Genomic DNA, 13,684 nt, shown 5'->3' on the forward strand with positions numbered 1-13,684 from the left:
AAGGACACAGCTTTCTTTTTTATGCAGGGATATGAGGGTGGAATGGATCTCTTGAACAAACGGGTGAATTGATGAGAAGACCGATACGGATTTTAACGTGCTCAATGAGTCTGAGCAAATTAGGAAAGAGCTATTAATTATTTTTATTTTGCTTCAAGCCATCCTGATCACTAACAGTTTGGCTGTGAAAACACTGCAAAAACTACTAATCTTTTCCCTCAGGACTCAATGGTAGTGTGAGACTGCCACACAGGCACATGCAGATTCTGACTTCGATCCATCGGTATAGAAATGGGGACGAAGTCAGAGTCCGATCCAAGGATGGCATTAAAGAGTCACTGGTATACCGACTCAGTTGTGAACACTTATGGGTACATGAGTGACAAGTCTTCACATCAGGCTTTGGCATTAACCAAGGCAGAGATTTAGTGTAGAAATCTGGGTATACTTCAGTCAGTGTAAAATCGAGTTTGCAGATAAAAGCATTAAAAAAAACAGCAAGGGACCTAGTGGCCATTCTCCATCTGTTAAATTAGTCTAAAAATGTTTGTGGTTTAAGACCCGGTCAAAGAAAAATGTTTTTTGCTTGAGATTTTTATCAGATGGCTGATCCCTCACGGATTTGTGCATGGGATCAGCCATCAGTTAACTGGATGGTGAGTTGTTAGCCTTTATGCTAGTAATCAGATGAGGACTAATATTAAAGCACCATATCATCTTTTCTTTTATACTATCTATCAAAGTTGGGATTTTGAAGTCACGTACCTGATAAATGGATGATATTTACAGCTTTAAGGGCCTGAAAACTCCTCAACAATTGAAACAGTTGATAGAATATTTTTCATATTTTTGTCTCAGGTAATAGTCACATGTTCAAGCAAAGGATGCAATGGGAACGTTTTCAATTGGACCAGTGAAGATGCTAGAGAGATCTGTAAGACTATATGGGATAATATATTGTGTAGACATTAGGTCAGCAAGATTAGACAGAAAGAATATGACAGAGATGAGAATTATAATAATAATACTTTACTTATTTTGATAAATGGCACAACCATATTAAAAGTCGTCAATATAATAATTTATTAATATATAAACCTAAGCTCTTAAATGTTATGGAGATTGTCATGAAAGAATTCATCAAATGAGTAAAATGGATGAGTGAGAAAGTAACCAGTTATATGCCCGATTCTTGAAACTCTGGATACGGTCCAATTTCAGCTGAGTAGGCAGATATTTATGCAATCGTATGCTCACATTATGAAATTTGTTGGAAGTAAATGACAATCTACAACAAGTAACATTTAGATTTGCTTTATCTCTTGGGGTGTTGCTATAGATGTCAGATCTTAAATGTTAAGTTTCTAGATTAACTTTAACATGAATCAGAGCCTTAAAGATATATAAACTATATAAAGTCATGATTCCTTACCTAATAAAAAAAGGTTTGCAGGCATCATGTTGTAGCACATAAGCAAAAGAGCAAATAGCTCTATCGTATTAGCAAATTTTTATGACACGTTTCCGGGGAATGTCCCCAAAATTCAACACCATAATTCAAACAACATTGAAAGAAGGCATGGCAAAGTGTTTAACAATATTCATTTGAAATGAGAAAGTTCAGCTTCCCTAACATATAAAGAGCTCTACCCAGTCAATTACAGATCTGACTGATGTGAGTTTCCCATTTTTTTTTGTTAAAATATAAATTCATAATATTTTAGCAGTTTCGACATCAGTAATATTTCATATAAAACTGCATACAAAATGTTTAGTTTTGTGAGTATTTTTATGTAAATGAATGATAGCAAACCATTACCATCCTTGGCCTGTCTTAGCTTGCTAGATCATACCTTTGCATCTCCTAGGTGTTGACATTTTTAGACTGAAGTGGTGTCATCAGCATACAGAACAGATGTAGGTTTCATATAACAGGGCAATTCATTAATCATGGTGACAAAAAGTAGCTTGACATTCTTCATGAAAAGATAGGCATATAAATTATCAAAGGAAAACAAATAAGGCCATGTCTTTAGGAATAATTTAACCCAAGCACAACTGAATATTTAACAGAAATTAGGTGAATCAGACTCTTGCTAAAACACAATTTTAAAGGGAATCAGATAAGCAACTACTACTACTAATGATAATGACCATACAAATGTGAAGCTGAAGGAAAATAGAAGCCATAATAAACAAAGGAGTTTGACTAGGATGCCAATCGCCAGCACTATTCAACATATATGTAGAAGAGCCGATGAAGGAAGCAAAAGAATTGGGCATCAAAGGAGTGAACGTGAATGGCAAAGAAATCACATGCTGTGGTTCGCAGACGATGATCGCAGGGGTAGCAAAGATGCAAGAGGACCTGCAAGCAAATCTGATTACAACAAACCAAGTACTTTGGGAATATAATATTAACATCAACAAGAAGAAAACAAAAATCCTTGTGTGTGAAAGAGAGAAGCTGAATCCAGAGGTATCATGATTCGAGGAGTGAAACTAGTGGAATGATGTTGAATCATTCATCTACTTGGGCAGCAATAATAATCTTATGTAGTGACAACGTTGCAATTCATATCGTTCATAATTCGAACTTATTTCATTTAATCCCAATGCTTTTCTTTCCCATTCCTTGCTTACTTAACAATCACCCATCAATCACTGTCTTCAATATTCTATAGAGAACTCAAATACAATGGACTAAATCTTCATTGCAGGCTGCAAAATAATTTGATTTATCCCGTAGGTTTAACCTTGGAATTATTAAAACTTATATTTTCACAGTCTTTAGGTACAGCATAAAAATCCAGTGCATTAAAACTCCCTGAATTAACTCTCCAAATCTCATCTTTACATTGTTTTGTGAGATGATTTTGGCAATTGATTTATCACAAAGCAATGCGTTTGTCGATGCTATTTCTGTGATGCCATAATGCCACAGCATCTGCAGTCAGACACTATAATGGCATCAATGGTATCTTTAAAGAAATAACTTCCAATGTCATTTCACAGAGCCAATTCACGTGGATGTTATTCTTAAGCAAAAAGCAGCTGGTAGCAAAGTTTGGGAATTAATCCCAAGACCATTTTATTTATTATCGGGCCCCACTTGTATATCAACACATTGAATCTTATTCATCGTCCCTCTTCAGTTTGGAGGTAGTATTTCCTTCCTTGGGCACCCCAATGCCTTGCCTCATTATTTTAGAAGTTTTTATCGCCATGGCAGAGTTATCGGCGAGTAACCATATATCTCAAATCGCCTCGAGGGCCTCCATTGCTTCGTCTGCATGTTACACTCCTGGCTAATTAAACGTAAAAATGCATGCATTCCTTATTGCAGAGCCAGTTATCGGAAAATAAGTAGGCTTCTTTGGAAGGTTTTAGTACTGCCCATCAATAAAAGACATTCCTTTTGTGAAGTTTCATTAAGACCTGGAAGAACCAATTGAAACAGTGATCTAAAAATAAATGAAATGTCAATCACTATGAAACGAGAAACTTTATGTGAACAGACATTGAAATAATTTAATATAATGCACATTATTAATGTAATGTGAAAATAAATAATATATTTCAAAGCAGGTGCCTGTAAAATAGCAGGAGATTAACCTTGAACACCAAGGTTAATAGCCTACGATCAAAGAGATTCAAGGAAACACAGTCATATAATTTTAGACACACAAGGTCTGTTCAAAAAGTATCGTGAATTTTTAATTTCCGTAGGGTTACCTAAATTTTTGATGTTTGATTTTTTGTGGCATTATGTTGGTACTTATGTCTCTCAATTATTCCGCAACATTCCGACACTTTGAATGTTCCGTTACTTTATGACAGCTATTTTGCTTCGACGTGTTTTGGCTTATCTTCGATTTTTGCCCCTTCCAAAAAATGGGTAACAGAATCTGTATCAAATTTTGTGGGAAAAATAAAATTGAGAGCGCGGACACTTACCAAATTTTGACTGTGGCATATAGAGAAGCTACCTTGGACCAAAGAGACATTTATCGGTGGTACGAAATGTACTCAGACGGCCGAAAATATGTGAACGAAGAAGAGTATGCCGGACGCCCAAGCACATCAATAACAGACGAAAACATAGTTGAAGTAAAGCAAATAGTATCGGCCAACCGTCAAATCACCACTAGAGAAGTTACTGAGGACCTAAACCTATCAATTGGCTCGTGCCATTCGGTTTTTACCAATGATTTTGGCGTGACACGGGTTGCCGCAAAATTTGTACCAAAAGTGCTCAATTTCGACCAAAAACAGCAAAGCACATTCCACATTGCTAATGCCTCTGTCCGCAATGACCCAAATTTGCCCCAGAGGGTCAAAACTGGTGACCAATCATGGGTTTACGGTTATGACGTGGTAACTAAAACTCAATGATCCCAATGGAAGCTGCAGCATGCACCAAGACCAAAGAAAGCGCACGAAGTTTGATTTGATGTTAAAGTTTTTCTTCAATTGCATTGACACAGGATAGAACGGTAATTAAGGAATATTACCTGCAAGTAATGCCCAATTTGCACCAAGCCATCCATCACAAACGGCTTGATTTGTGGAGAACCAAAATTGGCTTTTTCACCATGACCACGCCCCTGCTCACCCATTGTTACTTAAGCACAAATTTTTAACAATAAAACTATTGATGATGCCGCAGCTCCGTATTCCCCAGATCTGCCCCCCAGTGACTTTTTCTTGTTCCCAAAACTGAAGAGGCCCATGAAGGGGCGATGCTATGCTACAATTGACGAGATAAAGACTGTATCGAAGGAGGAGCTGAACAAGATCAGAAAAACATATACACTCTCAACTCTGCTCCGTCGACGTAAAAATGTATGCATTCTTTATTGCAGAGGCAGTTACTAAAAAATAAGGAGGCATCTTTGGAAAATTTTTGTGCTGCCCACCAAAAATTGACATTCCTTTGTTAAAGATTTTATTAAGAGCAGGAAGAATCTATTGAAACAGTGATCAAAAAATGGATGAAATGTCTATCACTGTGATACGAGAAACTTTTATGTGAAAAGAAATTGAAATAATAGAAAATAATGTGCATCATTATTGTAATGTGAAAATACATACGAGATTTTCAAGCAGGTGCCTGTAAAATAGAAAGACTTAAACCTTGATGGGCAAGGTTAACAGCCACCCATCAAAGAGTGACAAGGAAAGACTGTAATGCAACATTAGACACAAATATCGCAGTGAATCAGAGCCAGGAGTGATTCGAGAAATTAAATGCACTTACGTTGATTCATTCGAAGAAACGTTGCATTTTGCGCAAATATCAGTCTAATCCAGAAGACATTTAAAAAGGGGATAGTTTTTGGGCAAGCAAGGAGGCAGGAATAGGACCGATTGGATGAAAGGGGAAGAGAGACGCTTAATGCATTACGGAAGAATGGTCCGCTGCGCTGTATAGTGGAGTGTCACGACGTGCTCTTTTGAACAGCATGAAGAAATGTATTGATTGTTGGCCTTGAACCCAAACGAAATATACCTTAAAACAACTCAATCATTAAACAATAATAATGAGATTATTCCAATATCCTTCCTTTGTTTAGTTTTGCAGAGGAATTAAGGAAAAATTCAACAGACCTTGGTCGCTCAGTTACCACCAATCATTAGCATGCAGTCGTTACTGCTGGCCACTAAGACATCCTGCACAAAGTAATTGCACACCCACACAAAAACATCTAAGTCTCCCGAGGGAATAAGTGATAACATGTCCCTCTGCACCCAGACATAGCTTACCTTCTGGAGGGTAATCTGTATACTTCAAGCTCACGGGGCATATGCGTTTCCTTGCGGCAAAGTGAATGATTACGGCATCAAATGATATTGTTAAATTCAACCACTGCAATAAAATAACAGAGATATATGCACCGTCGCACTCAGACTCAAGCAGTCGTTCTTCGTATACATGGTCACAATGACCCTGCAAGTGTGTGTGGCTGGGGTTTCTAGTTCACAGGGCATTCCACTTATACAGTTATGACAATGGCAACAAATGGTGTCCAACGCAAAACGGTTCATTGCCGGTAAAGTGTTCTCATTAGTCACCACGGTAAGTACTTACCAAAACACAATCAAAGCTTGCGTGTTGTTGGGTGGCTTTCGTGCTGCATCCTAGGGTGCAGTTTTTTTGTTGGTTTGTGGTATATGTGTTTGCATGAGTGTTGGATGAAGGGATTTTTGCAAGAGCGTGTGCGCTGCTGTGGGTGTAATTTTCCATGTTGTTGTTTTCCATGTGGTATCGTTCCTTTTTACGGTTGGTGACCTAACACCCCCCGCCACACGCCCTTGCGGCGGCTTGTGGGGTATTATGTAGATGTAGAAAGTTATTCCATGGCAAAAGCAGCCTTTCGTAAAGCGCTCGCTGATTTCAGTAGTAAATGTTAAGGCTATTTCCAGGAAAACTTAGTCAACATTAATTTTATCAAACATTTGGCGGAGCCAAGTTACACAAAGATTGTGAAGTAGGTAACATAACGCTGTATTTAGTTGGTACAGGAAAGTACGCAGCAATTACAGGCCAATCTATGTGACATCAATTTCAGTTGAGGATGTAGAACACATAATTACCACGACTATTAGGGGGCAGAACGACAGTATTGTCTGATCAAGACTCGGAATGGCCCTACAGTGGACAGATTCCACTGCTTGAATAAGGCCTTCTATGCATAACGGTTCCCTGAGCCTTCTTTTTCTGGGTAATCTGCCCAATCAAACTGACATTTGTGTCGAGCTGTGTATTGGGATTGTGCATGTTTGACTGGTGACCTCGGTTTTTCGTGGCAATATTTAGTACTTTCTTAGTGCTCTGCAAGGCACTGCCATGGTGTGTGGCATAGAGTGAACACACGCCAGACTAATTTTGACCCGAATATTTTTACCTCGACCGCCGTCGGATAACATCATTGGAATCCCTTTTCTTCGTGGGAAATTTGCACCTTAATTCTATCTGTTCTACGTTTAATCTCTCTGATGCAATATACTTGAAATTTTCTACCGTAGTACGATGACAGTAATAAAACATTTTCAACATATTCCTTGAAGAGACGTCATTTCAATTCCTGCGAGCGATTTAATATGTAATTTAACTCCCCTCCGTGAGTGGTTCCAAGCTTAGCAGCTGTAATAATTTTGATGCTCTACTTGGTTTGTCATAACAATGTCTTAGAAATCTAACTCATATCCACGCTGCACGCGATCCAAGTCGACAATCAATCCAACGTCGTGAGGATCCCATATACTTGCAGCATTTTTTAAATGAGACCTAGCCAGCGAAATATCACAATTCTCTTTCACATTTTCATCGCATTAACCGAGGACTCTTCTATTAAATTCCAATTTTTTGTTAGCTTTCCACATATCCCTCGTTCATGTTTCACCCAGGAAACGAAGGACATCAATTCCGTAGTTAATGGGCCGATGATGTTTTGGTTTACAGAGATATCCGTAACCCTGAGGATAAAGCAGCTTAACGCCCACGGAAGCGTTTGCATTCGTAGAAAATCCATTTAAAGTAAGCTAGCAGCTTACAAACATCTAACCAAAATAATCATTACATGGTTATAATACTTATCGTATTGTTTAATGTCATTTTTCCCACGGACGATAAACGATCAGAATAACGTGAGTAGTCACCCCCTGTCCCACACTCTAGCGGTGCCTTGCAGGGTATAATGTAACCTATCATTATTATAAATGAGTAATAGCATTGTCCATCAAAACACCCAATTAGATTTGCCAACGTTTGCTCTTCTTTCTAAAATGACAATATATCTCACTTTACCACTAGTTTCCGAAAGGAATTGTTACCCTATTAAGCGGTGGCTTCAAAGGTAAAAAGGCCTCAAAAGGTAAACAACTATGCGCTAGCACAAAAACCCTGGCAAATGACAAATACATATCAAACTTAACCAAGAAAGGGTTATGAGGAAATCCCTGAGAGAGGAGCCTGCAAAATGTGATAACCATAACGAAAACTCTGTCATGAATATTGGGAAATAGGGCAGTTTCATTTCTCCCGTCAGGAGTGGGAGGAAATATTTGTTCAAGGAAAATTTGTTAAAGGGAAATTGACTAATATGCTAAGTAGAAAGTTCTCTGCGATTAATTCGCGCTGTGTTCTTCTTGTCCGAGACTATCGCGTCCGAGGAGGCAATGGTAGTATTTTGATTAGGGCGTATTGTAAGCATAATGAGTGCAAGGTCTTTAATTTAATGGCAGACGATCCAAGTATAAGTGATAGTGGTGAGGTGTTCTTAAGAGTTTTCAGCAAGGGCCAAGAAAAACATGGCACCGAAAAATTTTGTCGTCCTCTTCGTGGATCAGATAGAGAGGCTGCAAAAGTAATTCTAAAGAAAGAAAAGCCATCTGTTTTCCGAAGTAGAGCGATTTTATCTTCAGAAGAGGGTTCTTTGGAAAGTGGGAATTTGCAAGGCTTGTATTCTCTTAATGTTCTACAACGCGCGCGGATGGAGAGCAGAGCCGAAAAGGATTTCAGCAATAATCCAGTATATGATTTAATTAAAATGTTTATGGCAGAAAAAAAGGATTGGGAGAGATACATCCAATTCTTAGGACTCCCTTTAACAGTATACTGTTTTTCAGCGAAGCAAGTTCGTCTCGTGGCTTCCTTGTCGAAAGAAAGCCGACTCTACCTAGATGCTACGGGTTCTGTCGTGAAACGCCTTCCCGGTTTCCAAAAACGCGTTCTTTATTACGCAGGAGTTGTTACTATAGGAAATTTAATTGTTCCCATTTTGGAGCTAATTAGCGATAGGCACAATGTCAATGCGATAGCCAACTTCCTAATTCAGTTCCGTCATTTCGCTAGCTCCGTCAGAAAAGTAAATTCACCTATATTTAATGGCATCGTGAGTGATTTCAGTTTTGCCATTATTAATGCTGTAATTTTGGTCTGGTCACGTTGTACCCTCTCCCAGAATTTGTATGACTGTTATGATATGTTGATTGGTAAGACGGATGCCAAAATTGAAGTTCCCGTATTCATCTGCTGCGCTCATTTTATGCATTTGGTGGCACGACATCTTGCCAAGGCTTATCCCAAAAAAATCAGGAAATTCTTGGCAGCTGTAATTGGCTTGATGATTACGTCAAATTCCATGAGCCTTTTGGAAAATATTTTTAAAAATTTCTCCATTATATTGAAATGCGAGAGGCGTGGCGAGGCGGTGGATGCAGCTGTGTGTGAAATCCAAGAGATGGTTACGCAGAGCTCAGTGACTCCTTCAACTGTTATCAGGAAAGATTTTTCCATTCCTCGGGTCCGTAAAAGCAGCTTTTATAAGAGTAGTCCTTTTTATCTCCTTTTCACTGCCATTGCGGAAAATACAAACGTTGAGTGCTGTGGGGATCCAAATCCCTTTTTCAGTCCTAAATTTTTATCTACTTTTTGAAGCATTTCTTACCGTTTGTACCTCTTTGGTCGAACATTTTGAAGGGCAGAGATGAATTATCTTCATTTGGACCACGATATAGAAACGAAAGCGTGGGAAGGTGGTTCGGAATCGTGAAAAACACGATTCTGGATTATAATTTACATTTGCCGTTGAGGGCAATCAAATCCCATGTCTTCTCTCGAGCAAAGGAAATTTTTTAACAAATCCCCCCCGCACAAAGTAAACGCCGCAAGGCCAGTAAATTTGAAAGTCTCGATAATTTTATGGCGGAGGAGCCTTGGGGAAAACGGAAACGAAGAACAGGAAAATTAAGGGTAACTTCTTTTACTGGAGAAGGGATCACTGATTTCAAAGTGGAGACCGTGAAGCAGCCCGAAATCTTTGTAGAACAAGGGGGACCAATGGAGGAGGCAAGTGATTCCAGTTATTGGGTTAAGAAGGGTGACAGGGTAGCCATAAATCATCGGCCTCTTACTTTCCACGAAAATAGCATAGTTTCTGATAATAGTTACTTCGATAACTGTTCGGAATTAGGAGGTTCATACGTTTTAGGATACGTTGGCAAAGATATCCGCGTGTACTTGGAAGACTTCCTTTCGCTGTCCCAAAAACAATGACTTTGTAATTTCATTATAGATATCTTCGCCACCGTAGTTCTTGAAAAAAACAAAAGGGACATTATTTATATCCCTTGCGAAAATTCCAGTTATGCACTACGAGGGAACTTCACGTCCGAGGGTTTAGTCGCCAAGCTTAAGTTCAAAGAGAAAATTATATTAATGCCGTCCAATAAAGATCAAAATCACTGGTGCCTATTCGTCGTAAACTTCCGGGAGTTTTTATTCAGTTATTTCGATCCATTGGGCAGCACGGATATGGATTATGCCAGGCATTACAATTTATTCACGGCTTTCTTAAAGAAGCGGGATACGTTAAGTAAGGAAAAAATACGTCCCAGTAAACTGAGAGCAATAAGGGTGCCATTCGTCAAACAGAGAGATAGCTATAACTGTGGGGTGCATACGTGTTTTTCATAAATCAGATAGCGAAAAATATGGGAACTGAACAAAAGTTTGATGCCGACGAGTACCGGAACAAAGTAAAAAAAATCTATTACTGTCATTCAAGTTAACGAAATATGCCCTTTGTGCGATCGGGGTAAAATCCGTGGAAGTACAATGTCGGTCGCGTGCGATGTGTGTTCCCGATGGTATCATCTTTCTTGCGTAGATAAAACTGCCACCGCTTCCGAAAATATGGCTTGGTCGTGTATACTGTGCACTAAATGGATAACATTAGATATTCAATTACAAGATATGGCAGATAGCTGATTAATTGGCCTTGTGGCTATCCCTTGGTTGTACATCGTTTTAGCTTTGAACGCACATTATAAGTTGACAGGCGATTATATTTTGTTGAATTTCCTCCAATACAAAGGTTAACCAACAGTATGTTTATACGTTAACCAACTATCACAGGCACTGAGGTGCTTTTCGTCTATCTGAAGAAGCGGGGGACGGAATGACTTGGGAAGATTAAATATGCTTATTTACAACACGACAATTTCATACTACCGAAATATTAAAGGATTTCATAAGGGTAAAAAACTTAAAACAAATGTTGAAAAATTTCCTCTATTTTACCGTAGGTTTCGGAAGACGCTCCCTTTTTAATTAAGGGAAAGAGCGAGCGGTTTATCATATGCCTCCCGGGGATCTCTTTTTCGCTCGTTTCTTCTCCAAGTACAAAGAGAAACGCATCTAGGAGGTAACCTCTTCGGGTGATGTGGAATAACTTGCAGATATACTAAAACCGTGATGCATTAATGAATGCTACTAATAATACAAAAAAAAGTTATCCATACATATAATTTAAAACTTTCCATCAAAACCCCCTTGGCAGCTCAAGACATCGGAGAAAGAAAATGGAGAGAAGTGAATAATCAGTCGGAACTGTGAAAATGAGAAATCCGTGGCCGGAAATTGGTGCAAAAATGGAAAAAACACCTGTAAGTAATAAATTAAGGAACAGATTGCTGAAATGGTGTGTTTTTCATAAAAAAATTGGTCTACTATGTGACACTGAGGAAGAAAAAAACGGTCGTATTAGAAATATACAGAGAACATAAAAGAGCAAACTGGAAAAAACCTATCTCCATGGGCCAAGTTCAGTGTCGTGTCGTAGTCACTTTTGGTGGGCCCTGGCTACTAAACTAGGCCATGAGCATGGGGTAAGCGAAAGACTGCCGAAAGTATATGTTGTGGTTAGTGTTTATGGTAAAATTTAGAGAAAAAATGTTCTAGTTAAGCAGATATTTTTAAATTCTTGGAAAATTAGATGAGATAACCCTTCACAGTGGGCCTAGTTCAGTGACGTGTCGTAGTCACTTTTGGTGGGCCCTGGCTACTATATTAGGCCATGAGTATGGGGTTAAGCGAAAGACTGCCGAAAGTATATGTTGTGCTTTGTGTGTATTGTAAATTTTAGAGAAAAAAATGTTCTAGTTTAGGAGATATTGCGAAGTACTTGGTGTTTTTTTCGTGTGAGATGACGACCGTGGTGACGTTATTGGGCCCTGGTTACTAAACTAGGGCATGAGCATGGGCTAAGCGAAAGGCAGCAAATAGAGTACAGTGATTTTAATGTTTATGCCAAATTTTTGAAAAAATATGTTTTAGTTCAGGAGATATTGTGAAGTGCTTTGTTTTTTTTCGTGTGAAAGGACGACGCTGGTGACGATAGTGGGCCCTGGGTCCTATACTAGGCCATGAGCATGGAGTAAGCGAAAGGCTGAATATAGAGGAAAGAGGGGTTAGTGTTTGTGCCAAATTTTAGAAATCAAAATGTTCTGATTTAGGAGATATTGTGAAGTACTTTCTTATTTTTTGTGTGAAAGGGCGACTCTGGTGACTGCACTGGGCCCTGGATGTGGGTTTTATGCCTACGTCGTGATAGAGTAGGGAGTGCTGAGTGTTTTTGGTGATTTTCAAGAAAAGTAATTTTCTAGTTGAACAGATATTTTCAAAAACGTTTTCGTTACGACCTCTCAGTTTTCGCTATAAAAGACGACCTTCCGCTTGGGCTAGATTCAGGGTAGTTGTCTTTCTAGGGCCGTATATCATATACTACATAACTCATCCCGGTCTTACAACTGCAAGTGATTACAGGGAGTATCACTGAGTATAAGTCCGTTGTAGTGAGATTACTGCAATACTTTAGGGGATTTACTTAGTTACTTCTTGCAAAAATATTTACGTTTGCATGACTGAAAAATCCAGAGCTCCAAAGGCCGGTAAATAGTCGTGGGCTAACTCTTCGTGGGCGAGTTTCAGTTAACTAAAAATGAATGGCATACGACAAAAACTACGTGTATAACAGCCTTCCGAGGTCTTGAATCATATAAATTAGAGGCTTAAAACAATGCAGCGAAGAGATACTTGGATACATTCTTAAAAGGCTACTCAGAAAGACAAATCGCTTATCGCATTGCGTAATTTTTATCACGAAGTATCGGCTGCCATTAATTTAAACGCCTAACACATAAAGAAAACGGTTCGGAACGGAACATGGTAACTTGCATCGCCGTGAAGTAGTAAAATATTGAAATACGTTACATAAATGCTATAATACTTTGACAAAATATCAACGGAATGATATTTTCTCGGTTCTTAAAATTGGCGCGAATTTACATGCAGGTATTAATTAATATCACATTAAACGACCGCACTTATAACCCAACTTCCAACCTTGATAAAATATAGAATTCGGTAAAAATTCTTATAGCTAAAAAAAACCATCCAACGAACGTGAACAAAAATAGAATGGAATTGTGCAAATGTTTGGGGGAAATTTTAGATCATCCACAAAATATTAACCTTTCCTAGTAGTTCCACGCTAGAATACTTGAATACCATACACAGCCAGAGTCCATGGAAAACGTACGAAATAAAGTCTCATCGAAATAATTTATTTCTGGGGTAACGGTGACACGCTCCCTTTTTATTCGCTATTTCATTTAAATAAAAGCGCCTTGCAGCTGAAGGTTCTAAATAAGAGTTCACACATTTGGCCGTCAGATGCCGTTAGTAACTATCGTTTCTATGTACGTAACCTGAGACCTAAACAATTTTTCGGTGAAACTGCTAAGAGAAGGTACTTATTAATGCTTATCTGCTGAATTTGTTGCAACCATTTGGTAGCAAGTGTTATGTCTGTCGGCAACGTTTAATGTAAAAAGTCCT

This window comes from Hetaerina americana, unplaced genomic scaffold, assembly GCF_022747635.1.
Source record: "Hetaerina americana unplaced genomic scaffold, ioHetAmer1.1.p SCAF_8, whole genome shotgun sequence".
NCBI lineage: Eukaryota > Metazoa > Arthropoda > Insecta > Odonata > Calopterygidae > Hetaerina > Hetaerina americana.